Genomic DNA, 17328 nt, shown 5'->3' with positions numbered 1-17328 from the left:
TATAAGGGACTCAAATTAGTGACTCTGTCATGTGGACAGTCTTTTGAAAACAAGCTCATAATAAAATGTATTCATATATGCTCCCTTTGATATAATCTTATGAATTACTTCCATTCCATTGCTTTGATTTTTGTCTCTCAAAGGGACACTTCAAGAGGCTTATAGTTATATGTTCAATTAGGCAAAATTCCATTCCTAGGTCATGCTGACTAGGAAAATCTAATATAAAGAAGGCATCAGGTTAGGAAGCAGGATCTACAACTACAGCACAAACTTTAGTAGTTTGATTAAAAAGAGAAAACTGTTCTGTCCCTCTAAGTTATTTGGTTCCTGCAGGATAATTTTGCTGCATTTTAAAACACAGATTAGTTCAACTGGAGTATTTATTTCAAACCTTCTGATTTGAATTATAGATAGATAGATAGATAGATAGATAGATAGATAGATAGATAGATAGATAGATGATAGAAGATAGATAGATAGATAGATAGATAGATAGATAGATAGATAGATAGATAGATAGATAGATAGATAGATAGATAGATAGATAGATAGTTTGGTGTAGTGGTTAAGGCAATAGGCTAGAAAGTAAGAGTCTGTGAGTTCTAGTTCTGCCTTAGGCATAAATCCAGCTGCATGACCTTGAGCAGGTCACTTTTTTCAGCCATATATAGGAGGCAATGGCAAAGCACTTCTGAAAATCGTGTGATGAAAACTTCAGGTATTTATCCAGGTATTCTCAGAGAATTGGACACAATTGAATAGAAGATTGGGGGGGATCATAACTCCAGAATTATTTTGACCAAATTTACCTTTTTTTTAAAAAAAAAGAAAAGAATTTTAGCTTTTGTAATGAAAGGGCTATATAAGGGACTCAAATTAGTGACTCTGTCATGTGGACAGTCTTTTGAAAACAAGCTCATAGTAAAATGTATTCATATATGCTCCCTTTGATATAATCTTATGAATTACTTCCATTCCATTGCTTTGATTTTTGTCTCTCAAAGGGACATTTCAAGAGGCTTATAGTTATATGTTCAATTAGGCAAAATTCCTATCCTTATTCAACAGTCTCTACAAATGCACATTTAAAAAAAAGAAGTAATAACAGATTGGTTGTGTAAGTTAGTACCTTCTTGTCTATCGCAGATTTTGGCAGCTAAAAATGGCAGGATAGGCAATCTATACATATTCACAAAAGATGAGAAGTCCAGAACATTTTCATACTATATGACTTTTCCACTCAAATTGCTCATCTTAAAGTATAGCATATACTGTACTCTATTCATGGCACAGTATTTTCCCTAGGGCTTCACTATTGCTATAGGAGTGCAGTAGAAATGCCACTAAAGGGCAAAAAATAACCAGACTTACATACGGGTTCATGTTTTCAAAACTTTTGTACTAATATTTTGGACAGAGTTTCAGTTGGATGATTGGAAACTAGAACTCACAAATCTGTTGAGTGGGAAGAATCAGAACCACACAGTAAGTTCCAGTTAAGCTGATTTATTGCCTATGCCTATACACAAGAATTTAGTCACCAAACAGTCAGCACTAAATTGGCACTAGATAAGAGTTAACAGAATTCAAGAGGGATTGGACTTAGATCATTTGTGGGAACATAATGACTCCAAGTTAATTCCTCTCTTGACTCCACCCCTAGGTTCAGCCACTCCGAGAAAATCAGATTTTGAATTCTAGCATTGTATTTGAAATAATGCAGCTATTAAGTTTTCTTTCTAGATCAGTTTTAATAATGTGCAGTGAGTAGGTTTTATAGACATAAAACTAGAAAAAAGATCATGCCAGCAATCTATTTAAATATATGGAGAGTATGCAATAATGTTTTATTAAAATATATTAAACCTGAAGGTAGACTTGGCACCAGCAAACACTATATACTTGATTTGCTGTATTTTTTTATTATTATTTTTGCAACTAGGTGGGGAACGGTAAAAGCATGCCAGAGAAAAAGTTAATGTGTTCTTGAAAACTAATTATTATATAATTAGTTACAACAGGATATGTGCAATTGAGTAATAATGTTCTGGGTGTGTCAGGCAGTTATTGTCACTGCCAACATTCATTTGGAGAGGAATTAAGCTTATACAGGGATTTACACTCTGAGCAATTGTTGGGATAATCATAAACAGTTTAAATGCTAATTACTTTAATAAATATTTCTGTCCATATTGTAAATGAAGCCTTCTTACAAAATACACTGGAATAAGTTACTAGATATAGAATGATTACTTAAATATCTCCCATATCAAGAGGACATAAACTTATCATTTCATAATTTAAACCACACCCAACTTTACAAACAAAGCAAAATTTTGATCAAAACTTCATTACTTAATTTCCAAGACTTCAACACAAGTAGACAACTTTATGCTTTTCCTCTCCCATTCACGTAATGTATATATGGGCATCTCAATTCGCCATCCCCACCTCCCATCCCCACTCATTAAAAAACGTCCTATAGAGATATAATTCCAGGTCAATAGGTTGGAATTAGTTGGGCCATGATTAAGTTTGAAAGAAAATACTAGCTTGTGAAACGAGCGGATTGTTGAAATACAAAAAGACGATGACATTTCTTAAAGGTGCTATTGATTACAAGTTCTCTAAGAACTAGACTTCACTACAGTTCAAAGAAATGGTCTTATCTGGCCAAAAAAATGGATATTAGGGAAAAGAGGAGACCATATTCTCTGAAACATACGTTCAGGAGACTCATATTTTAGATGCCCTTAGTTGTTAAAACCCTATCAAGAAATATGAAAAAAGTAAACATGCTTAGGTAAAAAGAAACAGTCATCTATTTTTCCTTATTTAGAGTTAATAAGCGACTGTAACAAAAGTATTGAACTAGTTGAACTAAACAAATCCCCATATGGCTCATTAATCTCATCTTAATCTAGAAAGAGACATATTTTGTGATCTAAGTTCCTGTAGAAAAGTAAAAATAGATGGAATAATTATATTATTATCATCAACAATAATATGTACTGCCATAGCAAAATCTTTTAGTTATATCTTTGGCAGTGAACCATAGGATTCCTGTATATGGAAAGACTAGGTTGATTTTCATTTTAACATTACAATTCCCAAATAATTTTTGTGACCAAAGTCTATTTAGCTAGTTGTCTTTTCTTTTGAGCCTTAATGCAAATTGAAATTGTTTGTAACTTGTGTTGCAAATAAGTGACAGCAGAAAGATGGTGGAGGAGGAGGAGGAGGAGGAGGCAATAAGAGAAAACCCAAGAAGTGTGTCTCTTAAGGTTGCTCAAATCCTTCATAAGAGAAAGTGCAGACTATGGAGAAAGAATTAAGACCACAGATTAATTCAAGAAACGCTCTTACCCTCAAAAAAGTTGTGATTAAATGTAAATCAACTTTAGAAGTTGATTCAAGTGTCTTCAAGGGCAGTTTTACAATATACCCTTCGATAGCATTCAGAAAGCAAAACTACTGTTTATTTTTTCACCATGAGTAACACATCCAGAACATATTATACAAACGCTTTTCTACAGCTGGAAAAATAACAAGTACCTTACTTTTCATACATTACTTGTTTTAAAATTTTGAGTTAGAGGATCTGAAAAATAAGAAGGCACATAGTTTTTTTTCTGAAAACATATTTCCTTGTACCATCTAAGATATGAAAAAGGTGTGTGTTTTGTGGCAAAAGCAGTTATTAAACTATTCTGCGACTCATGTCTTTTCTTTCTCTCATTTGAACATGGTTATTTTCTTCTGAAAAATGATTAGAAATAGCATTCATATGTAGTTTAAGAAATCTTATCTGGACTTTAGCACTTGTAAAATCTCTCTGAGGGTCAAAAGCATTTGGTGGATGAGTTCAGCCCAAAAAACCCCAATAATTTTGAAATTAACTATCTTATATGTGGTATCTTGGCACCTAATATCCCCAACAGTTACAGTGGGGAACAGGAGTTTATTCAGAGGAGTCAAACAAGTCAAGATGGTGACCATAGCCATGAGATAAAAGCCATATATCCTTGTTGGGTCTATGATAATTTGCCACAGCCAACATGCAACGGCCAACTTGCCACGGCCAACTCACCACAGCCAACTTGCTGTGGGATAACTCGCCATGGCCAACTCGTCATGGGACAACTCGCAGCAGGAGGAGAATTACACTAATATCAAAGCAATGGTAGAATAGAATCATTAAAGAAAGGATGAAAAAGGAGGGACAGAATAAAATGTGAATGACAATAATTAAAATATTTTAAATAATTAAATTGAATTGTTAAATTGTCCCGTGGTGAGTTGTCCTGTGGCAAGTTGGCCCTGTTGAGTTGTCTGCAGCAGGTTGTCTGCAGTGAGTTTTCCCATTCTGATCCTTGTTATGTGCCTCACAGCTCATGTAAAAAGGTAATGGAGATTGAGCATATGCTTGTGGCCATCATCTTGACTGATTTGACCCCCTTCCCCGGTGGGAAACCCTTAGTGGAAGAAAGACAAAAGAAATGTTTAGAAAATCAATCAGTCTGAAAGGGGTTGTGGGATTGAGGAAAGCAGGTTTCCTGTGAGAAGGTTGGCAGTGTACACTATATGTAATAGTATTAAGAAACACTTTAAGAGTCACTGACCGAGTTCTGGAGCCAAGTTGCAAAACTGTACCTGGAAGTGGGGGGTGGGAAAGCTATCGTAATGTTACTTCCATTTGGTTCCACATACATGTGCGTGAAGGCATTTTCCTCATTGACGTGTATAAAAACTTAAGGAAAGGAATTGTCTTCAGATGGAATCTGACTTAATTCTATCATTAAGCACTCCAGCCACAAGTGCAAAGATTAATGTCAGAGAAACAGGCACAAGTTTCCCATTAAAAGTGTGGTAAGTGGGTGTACTTTATCACTTTTGTCCCTTTTTTTGTCATCAAGTTTTTGACACATTGCTAAGCCACTGGTGGTACTTGAATAGTGTCATGCCCTAAAAGTAGTACAATCTAAAAAGGTTGAAAAGCCCTGGCCCAGATAACTGTCCATAAGAGATGGTGTAGCCCACAGCTGCATAATGGGTGGACTTTACCTCAGAAAGGACTCTCAGACTATAAATGAGACAGTGGGAGATGTGTACTTTAGGATTTGCAAGATTCTGTTATTGCAGCTTTACAATAAAGGAGATTTAGTTCATTTGGTCATGTTTCCTGACTTATCTACCTAGTGTTGCTATGAAAAAAAAATTAAAAGTATGGTAAAACCTCAGAAGAGAGCTCAAATAATATAAATACTTCTATAGTGTTACCACCTCGGAGGCCGCCAAAGCACAGACCCTCCTAACCCTCCTGTCCATGCTGCAAACATTGACATGTTTTTGCACTGACAATGCAAGAGAAAGCCTTTTGTTTAAACTGCTTCACTTTGAATCTGGATGGGAGGGAATTTTTCTAACATCTATTTTGAGAAGATAAGAAGCCCGCATACAGAATGGGAGGAGAGACCTCATATGTGAAACTAATTGGATAATGTGATTTATGACGTGTAGATAAGGGCAGGGATTGTGTGTGTGTTACAATGGGTTTGAGGGGAGGAGATTTCAGATTCTGGCATACCTCCATGAGTGCCGATGTTTCATTTCATTACAGATTTTTTTTTAGATAAATAATATGCCTGCTATTTGTTTGATTTGTCTTATTCATCGGAACCACGACATCATGCCAGAATCTCCTTTCTTTCAAAGGGGGGTCCTGAACCCCCGCCGCTGTCTCTGGTAGGAGAGATAAGCTGGCAAAGATTCAGGGAAGAATCTTCAAGATGGAAAGAGAAGGCCTGATTGCTGGTGAAACTTCTGAAGAGGAAATAATAAATAGTTTTCTGTGGGAAGATGACTTTGAGCTGATCTCCAAACTTCAGCAGATAACTGGGCTTATCTCATCGTCAAGCTGGAACCACTCCAGTAGAGAATACATGCAGCAAAAGGCCCCAGAAGCAGAATGGGGAGGAGGTGTCAGCCCTTCAGCCATTGAGAATCTGGGTGAGTGGAAAATCCTGTCTGCAGATCAGACTGCCTGCCAGACCCAGGAGTCCCCTACCAAGCCCTCCAGAACCATAGAGACAGAGGACCCCAGCCTGGGGCCTTTGCAGCAATGGGAGGTTGGGAAGCCCCCACAAGTAAAAGGCCCACAACCTCTGAGCTTGCCCCAGCTAATAGAAGCCTTGCAACAGCTGGGGGTGGTGCAGAAGCCTGGAGATCAGGAGCTGGTGGGAGGACAACAGCAAGGGTGGCAGCAGCAGGACCCAAACGTGCAACCCCTGAACATACAGCAGGACCAGTGGGGCCAGCAGCAGTGGGGGCCCTGGTGGCCATTAAATCAGAAACCAGAGTGGGGCCAGCAGCAACTGGAGACACAACAACAGCAGTGGGGCCACCAGCAACCATTTAACCAACAACCAGGGTGGGGCCAGCAGCAATGGGGGCCCCAGCAACCATTTAACCAACAACCAGGGTGGGGCCAGCAGCAATGGGGGCCTTAGCAACCAATGATGAACCCAGCCTTCAGAGCAACCTTTGATGGGGACCCAGAGAAACTGATTTTCTTCCTCAACCACGTACACTCTCATTTGAATAGCTGGGCCCATCTCAGGTGCTATGGTCGATGTGATTGCGTCCAGCCTAGAGAGAGAAGTATCCAAATGGTGGAACAATACCTTAGATGCTATGTTTCTTACCAACAAACAAACTGGACCGACCTCTTCCCTTTCGCAGAGGTGGCTTACAATAATTCTAATAATACACAGAAAGGCTACCCTCCTTTCTGTGTAGCCACAGGGAAAGAATCAACCCCATACCGGAATACCCTCAATTACCCTCCGCTTCCCAGACTCTTGATCATTGGGTAAGGGGTTGGGAAGAAGTTTGGAAAAATACAAAGGTGGCCTTAAAAAAACACTTTTGAGACCTACAAAAAGCAAGCTGACAAAAAGAGAGCTCCCCAAAGAACATTCCAAGTTGGGGAAAAGGTCTATTTGTCAACCAAATATTTACGCCTTAAACTACCCAATAAGAAATTGGGACCGAAATTCTTGGGGCCTTTCCCCATTGTGAAAATCATCAACCTGGTCACAATAAAATTGAAACTCCCCAGACTTTTTGGAAAAATTCACCCCATGTTCCATTGTAGCTTACTGAAACCTTTTTGAGCCTCCACTTTAAGACCTCCCCCTAAGAAAGCTCCTGGACCCCTCATAGTAGCAGGTCAGACCCATTATGAAGTGAAACGTATCCTTGACTCCAGAATCTTTAAGAGAAAATTGCAGTACCTAGTACAATGGAAGGGATACCCATTGTCTGAAGCCACTTGGGTGAAATCTAGTGATGTGAAAGCTGACAGACTTATCAAAACGCTTTATGAGAAACACCCCAACAAACCAAAAGTCAGCTCCTAACTTGTGTTTGTTTACATTATGGGATCTGTTCTTTTTGTAAGGGGGGGCGGATGTCAATGCTGCAAACGTTGACATGTTTTTGCACTGACAATGTAAGAGACAGCCTTTTGTTTAAACTGCTTCACTTTGAATCTGGAAGGGAGGGAATTTTTCTAACATCTATTTTGAGAAGATAAGAAGCCTGTGTACAGAATGGGAGGAGAGACCTCATATGTGAAACTAATTGGATAATATGATTTATGACGTGTAGATAAGGGTGGGGATTGTGTGTGTGTTTCAATGGGTTTGGGGGAGAAGATTTCAGATTCTGGCATCCCTTCATGAGTGCAGATGTTTACTCATTACTAAGATTTTTTAGATAAATAATATGCCTGCTATTTGTTTGATTTGTCTTATTCATCGGAACCATGAACCTCCCCCTTTAGTCCCACTCAATAGCTGCAATCTCAAGGCATTGACAGAATGTCCAGTTTCAGCAGGACCTCACATGGAGTGAAGAGTTGGCAAGTTCTCGTCGTCAGAGGGGGATTTGCAGTAACAAAGGTGACTGACCCCTAACCATGGCGGTCAGTGCGTAACAGTATTTAACAGCCTCAGGCAGTCGTAGCATTAATAGTCAATAGTCCGTAGCAGCCGTTTGAGAAAACAAGAGGTGTGTGTGTGGAAAGAACTCCTTGGCTTCAAGCAGCAGCAGAAACCACAAGCAGAGATAATCAACTCCCCACAGTCACAGCTTGCTCTGCCAGGTCAACTGCCTACAATGTTTACAAGCATGCACAGGTGGCCACTGGTCTCCGAAGTGGTAGTGGCTCGCCTCCTCTTCTGTCAAGACCTGTCATCCTAGGTCTCTCTCTATGCCAAATCCCACCCCCTTTCCTTTCTAGCTAAAACCTGGTTCAGCACCCCAGGCAACTTCTTCACTCTCTCTCTTCCCCTTGCTCGGGATATCCCCTTGCAAAAGAAAGGAATAACCCCCCCTTCCTCTCCTTCCCACTACTTCAAAGGAGAGGAATTACCTAAAACTCCAATTCTCTTCGGCTTCACCTGGTCTCTCCCCAACAGCAACAACAACCACCCCCACTCCCTTTCTCCTCCTTTTCTTACCTTCCCCCAGTCTACACCTGCTGTGCCCAAACCAGCAGCAGCTGTCCAAGCTTTCCACTTCCCCTCTTGCCGGCCAGGCTCCTGCAAAGCCTTTCGGTCAGTCCACTACACCTCAATAATAGCAGAGTTCGCTTAGTCTATGAAAAGTTATTAAAAGTTAAGTATATTTACTTTATCTGAATGCTGAAGTGGAATCACCTCTCAAAAATCTCTCAGTTCTATATTTTACAATGTTCCAGATTCTAAATAAATTTCTGTATTATGTTTTACTTAATAGAAGACTGGAACTTGATTTCATTCCAACCCCACATCACCCAAGACCACATTTGTACAACAAGTGAATTGGAACAATTATATAAACTCTTTAACAAAATGTTTTAAGTGGAAGAATTAGATAGAAAAGAAACAAAGGTGCTGTTGTCAAGCCCCTGTGGGCTTGCCACTAATGGGAGAGGGGAGGACGGGACAAGACCACCAGATGGAGGCGTCAGAAGGCAGCGGATGGGACCAGCAGTGACAGCTCTTTCCTGTCTGCTGGAAGGGGGACCCTGCGGAGCACGGCTACGAGGCCATCCCACTGAACAGCTGAGCGGCACGGAGAAGCGGTGGGGAGATGAATGCTGAAAACCTGCCTTGTTTCCTTGCTTTGCTGCCCTACTGGCGTGCACACTGGATACTGGCTAGGTGGGTGGGGGTGGGGCCAGCCTGAAGGCACCTATTTAGAGCTCTGGGAGGCAGTTGCTCCCAGCGCTGACTTTGTTTGCTGTTCATTGGAATCCCGCATGCCAGAGCATTCTGGAAATAAAACAGCCACCTGTGAACTCAATGGCTTGTATCTTGTTGGAGCCAGGGGTGTGGCAAGGACATCTGTATGAAAAGCTCCATTCTAAAGAACTCTGAAGTATTTCATTTTACCTCCTGACCACATCAAAACAAGACCAAAACACTTCCAGAAGAACACAAACTATGTCTGGAAAAGTTAGATTTGGAAAATGGATGGATCTTTACAAATTCAGCAATTGTATTATTGTGAAAAAACACAGCTCTTGTTTTTGCTATTATTTTAAATAACTGTACCTGAATTCCAATATTAACTTTTATAAATATTTAGCATGCAAGGTGATTCAATCTTAATCACCCATATTTTTTTTGCCCAAAATTTGTAGGGAACATTTGATGCCTGTGAAGCAGGGGCATTCTATTGGAATTCCTAATGGAAATAAAAATAATACTTCTGGACTAAGGATGCCCATTTGCAAAGAATATTTCCTAAGGACAGGATTTGCCAGCCACAATAAAGTAATCAAAAACAACTGCAGTAAAATTTTAATTACAGTTAAAATAATAGCATTAAAAGTTAATCTTAAATACAGATTATTAATATTTTTTAAACAAAGGGCGTAATGAAGAATGAAGAGAGTCAGAAGAGAGTATATCAGTTATAGGCAGACACATGGTTCTCATACTACAAAATCTTTACTTATCTAAGATTAGGTATAAAACATCCTCAAATCTCTTCCTTCCAAAGATAATATTTTTTAAAAAGTCATTTTTAAATGAACTTAACCCTGAGATGGTCTCTGAATTTGCTTGTTTGTTGCAGACCTTTCATTACCCAAACTAGGTAACATCATCAGTGCTAGTAAGGAGTGTTGTTTGCTGTCAGCTTTATAGTGGCTTGCCTGTCAGTGTTGGTGGGCGTGGTCTTAGAGATTCTTTGATTGGGCTAATTGCTGCTGGCTTCTTTGGCAGTTTCTTGATTGGGGTATTGTTTACTTGACTGTTGGTCTGATGTTGACCTTGGAGTTAGTCTACGCTGATCTGGGTGACGATTACTGATGGAAAGGTGCTTAGGTCTTTTTGTTCCTTTTTGGGCTAGGTGATAGTCTCTTTTGCATAGTCTATAGATGTTGTTAATGTCTATATCTCTATTGATGGCTAATTTGTCAGAGTATCAGGCTTCTAGAAATTCCCTAGCATTTTTGGACTAGACTTGGTCTAGGATGGTCATATTTTCTCAGTTGAAACTATGCTTATATCTGTGTATATGTTGTAAAATTAAAGGATTTTCATCATTCTTCTGACTGCTAGTTGGTGTTGGTGAATGAGTTCCTCAAGTCTTTTGCCTGTTTGTCCTACATAGTGGTTGTTGCAGTCCTTACATTTTATGTTGTAGATGATTCCTGTTTCTTCTTCTGGGGTTGTTGGGTCTTTTGGTCTGCTTAGGATGTTTTGAAGGGCTTTAGTTGGCTTGTGTGTCATGCTGATTCCATGTGGTTGTAGTAGAGGAACACACACTGCAGCACACTGCAGCAACCCAGAACAGCAGAAAGGAGAAATAGATATCCAATGGATATCCACACAACTTTATCAAAATATCCCTGACTACTCAACCCAATACAGCACAACCAACACAAACCCTAAAAAGAATTCCATCAAGAACATCTCAGAAACCATCAATTGATTACTACAACCACATGGAATCAGCACATATATCCACAATATTTGCTAAAGGTTTTATAAACTTTTCTCTAATATCTTCACCAGAATCCTCCAAATTTCAAACAAAATTCCTTCTGTCTCGATTCCAACAGATTATCTAGAATTCTTTCTAACTCTGTCAATAACTTCTGTGTTACTTGCCATAATTTCCACTTTGTCATTAATTTGTTCTATATCTCTAGACATTTGTTTTACAAAAAAAATCCATCTTCTTAAGTTATTCTTTCATCTCCATTTACCAGGCTTCCATCCATTCTTTTTTCAAAAGCTGTCAATTTAGTATCAAGTGATTTAGTCAATTTAGTATCAAATGATTCAGCTCAGATACTACCCAGTTCTTCAAACATTTCTTGAAGTAAATATTTTGTAATTCGTCTCTCTACTGCTTGCCCTAGTAATCCTCTCTTCCCTTCTGTTATTTTTGCTGCTTTTCTGGTAGTTGCCATTATGATACTATAATCCAAAAATGAAAGTATCAGAAGCAGGGTAAAGAAAAAAGACAAACATCCCCCTTTTTTCAATTTTATCTTCTTGTTCCCTTAATACTTCATCTCAACTGGCACTTTGTAGTTACAATAAGCTTCATAGTCAACATCTCCATAGTTACAGTCAGAATCATAGTCTGACTCATATTACCTTTATCTTTAAAAATCTACCAATTTTCTGCAGTCTTTAATAGTAAACAAAAAAGTCCCACTGTCTTGTTTGCTTGTCTATTTTAATTCCAATTTATTTTTTAAAAAAATCTTTCAAAAGAACTATGTCCTTTATCTGTTTTAAACTTTGTTAAGCTTTCTGCAAATTTTTTTGCCTTTAAAATCTTTTCTTTCCCTTTTTCCTTATTGTACCATTCAGAAAATCTTTCTTCAGCTTATTTACATCAAAAATTGTTTGAGAAATAAGGGTCATATAAACCTTAGATCCTTATTAGGCCACATATAGCTCATTACTTATTTGTACCCATCATTTAATACCAATCTTAGTACGTATTGCACTCATTGGAGTAAGAAAATTAAATCTTACTAAAATATTAATTTTAACTGTTGTAGTTTTATCTAGCCAAGACAATTTTCCCCAATCTGGATATATTTGCTATTACACTTTTCCAAGTTGGTAAATAGTTTTTAAATAAATCCCTATTATTTTTTGTCATACAAATTCCTAGATATTTCTCCTGTTTTATAGTTATGTTAAATTCCAAAAATATGTATGACTTTTCTTCCTTTGCCAAATTCCATATCAACATTTTAGTTTTGTCCTTTATTAACCCAATAACATGATATGAAACCATGTTGTAGTTCATATTCCATGAACAATGCTAAGAAATCATTCTGCTGGGTGACTGTAAATCTCATCATAAGAGTATAATTTTAGTTTATGTTCTTGAGTTGCTAATTTAACTCCTTGAATTTTATTTTCATGACACGTTTTCATTGCTAATAGTTCTAATGCCAGTAAAAATAAAGAAAAAAAAAGAGGGCAAGCTTGTCTTGTCCATTTCACTGTTGTGATAAAAGCTATTTACTACTATCTTGGCTTTTGGTTTTTTAAATAAATGCCCATATCTGAGTTTTAAAAATGAATCCTTTGTGTTATGCAAAAGTCAGTTAGTTTTAAAAATGCAAAATGAAACTTCTTGGGGTGCAAATCACACTGTGTCGAAGTAGCTGGCTTTTGGCTTAGCACAATGAATGAACAAAGCCATCAATTTATAATAGCATACACCTAATATGACGCCAACCAACACTGTTTAAAAATAATCATAAATGATCCATGGTCTAGCATAATCATAAATCCAGCTAGGTGGATGAACAGATGAACATATTTATTCTCTGTTTTAGTTCCCTATGTTCTTTGTAGTAAGCTACTCTTTTATCTAGTTCCAAGACAAAATTGAAACAAGCCTCAACTTCTAAGGAATTCTAACTTCTAAGGAGGCATCACCCTTTTTATATTGGGAATGGTGCTATCAATTTCACCTTGGAAATCAAGATCTTCTAGGTCAAGCAGCCTGGAAATTGTTCTGCCTGAAACCCAAAAGTCTTTATTGGGTTCTTCAAAGTCAAATGGGCAGTTTGATGCATTGCCAACTAGTGTACATTAGGTGAAAGTCAAAACCTCACTAAGAAAGCAGGTGAAATCAGAAGCCGAAGAAATCAAATGTGGATCAGAGAGGTGAGAGGCCAGATAACAAGGAGAAGAGGAGCAAGGCTGAACTGATGCTCAAATGTTGTCAGAGGTGAAATTCCAAGGAATTAAAATCTAATGGAGAAGCTGATTGACAGTGTATTAATGAATTAGTGAAATGTTTTATAATCAGTATTTCTCCAGCCATTCCTCCATTCCACTATTAATCTTTCACTCTGAAACAAATGCAGGCGTTTTCAGGAAACATTAGTCTTTAGACTCATGGACGTATTGTTGTTATTCCCAATCCAGGGCAGATGCAGATGGCTGGGATTTTTTCCTCCTTATTATCCATTGTTTTGAAATCAACCACTGATGCCTTCCTCTGTAGAGGAGACATTAGCTGGATCTGTAATAGAAAAGCACAGTGACATCAGAAAAGGCAACTGTAATGTGTTACTACAAGTCCCAGGAGACAGGATGAGAAGGAACTTAGAACAAGGGTGGGAAAGGAAACAAAATGGAAAATTGTGAGAGTGCTTTGAATGAAACTTACATAATAAAGTGTATTAAGTTATAAATTATTCTGATAGGTTTATTAAGAATCCCATAAGAAGGAAAACAGCAACATCTACACACCCAAATATCCACACACATATATTAAAAAAAAGAAAAATGCTACTGCTTTTCCAAAGATTAATCATCTACCTGTCTTCATCAATGATACAAAGTATGAGAACAACCAAAGCTTCCAAATTACCCTTTTCATAGAGCCTCTTGTAAAATAATGACCCACAGCATCCAAACTAAAGAAGTAGTTGACAAAGATCCTATCTTTTAAAAATGGAAAGAGAAAACATTGCAGTGGTATAGAAGATTATTGTTTTTATACAATTCAAGGATAATTCTCTGCTTGAGTTGTCCTCCCTGCCTGCTATCCCATCATTAAGCTACTGTGTTTTCCCAAAAGTAAGACCTACCCCCAAAATAAGCCCTAGCTTGATTTTTGGAGGTGAGCCTAGTTTTGGGGCGAGGCACATGCCCAAAGAGCAAGCTAGGGCAGGAGTGTGGGGGGGGAGGTAGAGTTTACCATTGCAGCCAGGTCTCCCATGGATCAACACTTGTCTCGCTGGCCAAAGGAGCAGTTTCATTGCGTAGCTGAGAATGGAGCTCCGACCTGCATTTTGCCATCAGAGGCCTTTCTGGAAAGGCCCTTGACAGCAAAATGCAGGCCAGAGCTCCATTCTCAGCTGCAGAATGAAGCTGCTCCTTCAGCCGCAGAAGAAGTGGACTGGCTGGGCGGGACTGTCAGTGCCGCTGCCATGAGGTGAGTAGAAAAGACATACACTGGAAATAGCCTCTGGCACGTGGAGGCTAAATGGATAAGTAAGACCAGGTCTTATTTTTTGGGGAAACATGGTATATATGCTAGAATGAAACTCTTAAGCATGCATGTGTATGGATTATGGGCATAGTCCCTAAGACATCAAATGACTGTCACTTTGATCATCCATCTGGATCAAACTGGACAACTTCCAGACCATCCCATTAGTAGCAGTCAATGGCACTGCTTTAATGATATTTTATCCTCCATATTATTACAAGAGCTTTATTCTACTTAATGAATTCCACCCTCCAAAAAGGATCTTGTTACCTACCCTTCCAGAGCCTTAATATACCGTAATTCAAATTGAAAGAGCTTCTAGAATTTGTCCCTTCTCCAGTATGGTGGATGGGTTGACCTCCTCCTACTGAAATTCACTGTTCAAATAAAAAATTGCTCTTCTCCATTTTGTTGAGCATTTCAGTAAATAAAATTCTCTCCCTGTCTGTAATTTTTCACTTGCTTTTTGTTGGTGGCTTCGGAGATATACCAATGGGGGAAGAGCATCAGTCATAATGTAGCATAATGCTTATGCAGAGAGTATGTTAATTTATAAATTTCTTTAAACTCTCCTCAATTGGCCAAATGATGTCTCTTTTACAGGAATTCACTAAGTGCTCAGGTTTAGTATTTGTTAATTGAGGTAAAACTCTTAAAGCCATTAGACAATTTAAATGTAGCTCTCTTTGAGCAATATCCTTTATTGGATTCTCCCATTATCCTTTAAATATCTTAGTGAGCAAGGGGATAAAATTAGAAAGAATTTGTTTGCTTTAAATTGCCAGCCTCTGCTTGATAAAACTATTAGCTATTTAGCTAATTGGACGGCTCTTCCATTATCATTAATTGGCAGAATTAATACAATTAAAATGGTGGCTTTATCTAAATGTTTGTGTTTATTTCAACGTGTTCCCATCAAGCTCCCTAACATGTTTTGAAAGCTTTCAATTCTCCAATTAGCTTTGTGGCTTTTCAGGGTTAGAGCTAAGATTAATTTGGAAACTCTGCAACTTCTCTTACAGTCAGCTGGGATGGCTTATTTCTGCTTGTAAACTTACTTATTATAATAAGTTATTCCCTGATACAAAGCTTCCTGTCATGGTGCCAAATGGTGAATCAAGCACATTAACCACAGGGCTAGATTAATGAGAGCTGGAAGAGCTTTTCTGAACACCGAAGTTTCTTGCACAATAATTACATAGCTGTTCTGCCAGGTCTAAACTTATCTACCCAAATTAGTAAATCTCATTTTTTTCACTCTTTTTTTTCCAGGAGTAAAATGCAATACACTGAGCCTTACCAATGATGCAGTGCAACAAGCAGTGTTGTGTGCTATTCAGTTAGTCAAACCTCATAAATCATAATTTTATTTGTTCAAAACACTTAGCTCACATTATCTCATGAGTCCTTACAGTTCATAAAGTAGGCCAATCATAAACCCCTTTTGCAATGAGAGACTGTGGTTAACTTGAGGGCTAATCTAAGAGAATCTACTGTTCTTATGGCAGAAGAAGAATATGAACTGTAGCTTTAGAATTCTAATTCATTCTCTCAAGCCATAATCCTAAAATTGTACATTTACTTGAAAGTAAATTCCATTAGCCATGATCCAATATAGATGAGTATCTGCATTGTTACAAGTTATATTGGTTTATTAAACATTGTTCTGACTACCTGAATTGTTATATGCTCTCATTCCTATCACACTTGCTGTATGCAATTATGGCTGACTAATTAGGCTACTACAAATACCAGGTGTTCTTGAGGAAGGACAGCTTCTCCCACCCCCACCCCCACCCCATATTTTGTTTTCTTATTTTCTTTCTAGGCACCATTATAATAAGACTGTACCTCTCACATACAGCAGAACTAGTATACTATTGGTAAAACTCTGGGCTACTTTCTTCACACATGACTTTTCTCAGGTGGCATTCTGCTATCAGCATCCTGCCGTGCATGCTTACAAATGTGCCCTCAGCCGAGGACAGCTGGTAGTTACTCTGTCAGGTTACCCTTCCATTTTCAAGGCCTGTCCCTGACACAGAAAACATCAGCTGTCACCAAGTGTACTTAGAAACATTTTCCATGTGAAACTGACAAACTAAAAGAATCTTGTCATATCTCTACCTTTTTCTGGAGTAATGTGTGAATCTTTCCTTAAGTGCCAGCAGAGACAGGAGTCTGACTTATGAATCAGAACAAATCATAGATACTTACTCTAAACTATTGGCAAAAATTAGCATATGTCCTTTAAGAACCCAGCAGGTTGTCGGGTTCTAAAAGATGCCAAATGTATTTATCCCAGATTGAACGTCAATTTATAGTAAACATAAGAAACTGGTGGCGCTATCGAATCAATTCTTTTGGGCTTTGATTGCCTAATGATAACACTGGCGCAGTTGTCTTCATATTTACTTGGTATTTGGGGATTCAACTCAAATAATCTCCAGTCAGTTTGTGAACAATTAGGAAGTGGGGAGCATTGAAATAGTGGAAAGCCCAACACATCTGAAGGGCACCAGGTAGGGGAAGATTGATTTAAAGCAAATGATCCATGCAAGAAGGCACTCTCTTGGTTTGTACAGAGCAGACTGTACTGGCTACCTAGTTGTCTCCATCTGTCATCAAATCCTTGAAGCACTACTTTGCTGAAGTGGCATCTGAAAATGTGGTCAGTTCACAACGCACAACAGAGAAACATGGAGGACACTGCCAGACTGGTGAATGGTCTGTTCCTGCCTTCAAAAAAGCATTTGGGTCACTGCTAGATACTTGGGGTGACAGTCC

At 38.4% G+C, this 17328-nt stretch overlaps 1 protein-coding gene across 1 annotated transcript in view; it reads left to right on the top strand.

Annotated features, from left to right (window-relative positions):
- The window catches only part of LOC310639075 (uncharacterized protein), a 367032-nt gene that overhangs the window by 293118 nt on the left and 56586 nt on the right, over positions 1-17328 (top strand). The window lies entirely within an intron of this gene.

The sequence above is a fragment of the Vipera ursinii genome, assembly GCF_947247035.1.
Source record: "Vipera ursinii genome assembly, chromosome: 3".
NCBI classification, from domain to species: Eukaryota; Metazoa; Chordata; class Lepidosauria; order Squamata; family Viperidae; genus Vipera; species Vipera ursinii.
Note: the sequence above shows the minus strand (reverse complement) of the source record. Positions and strands in the feature narration are given on the sequence as shown.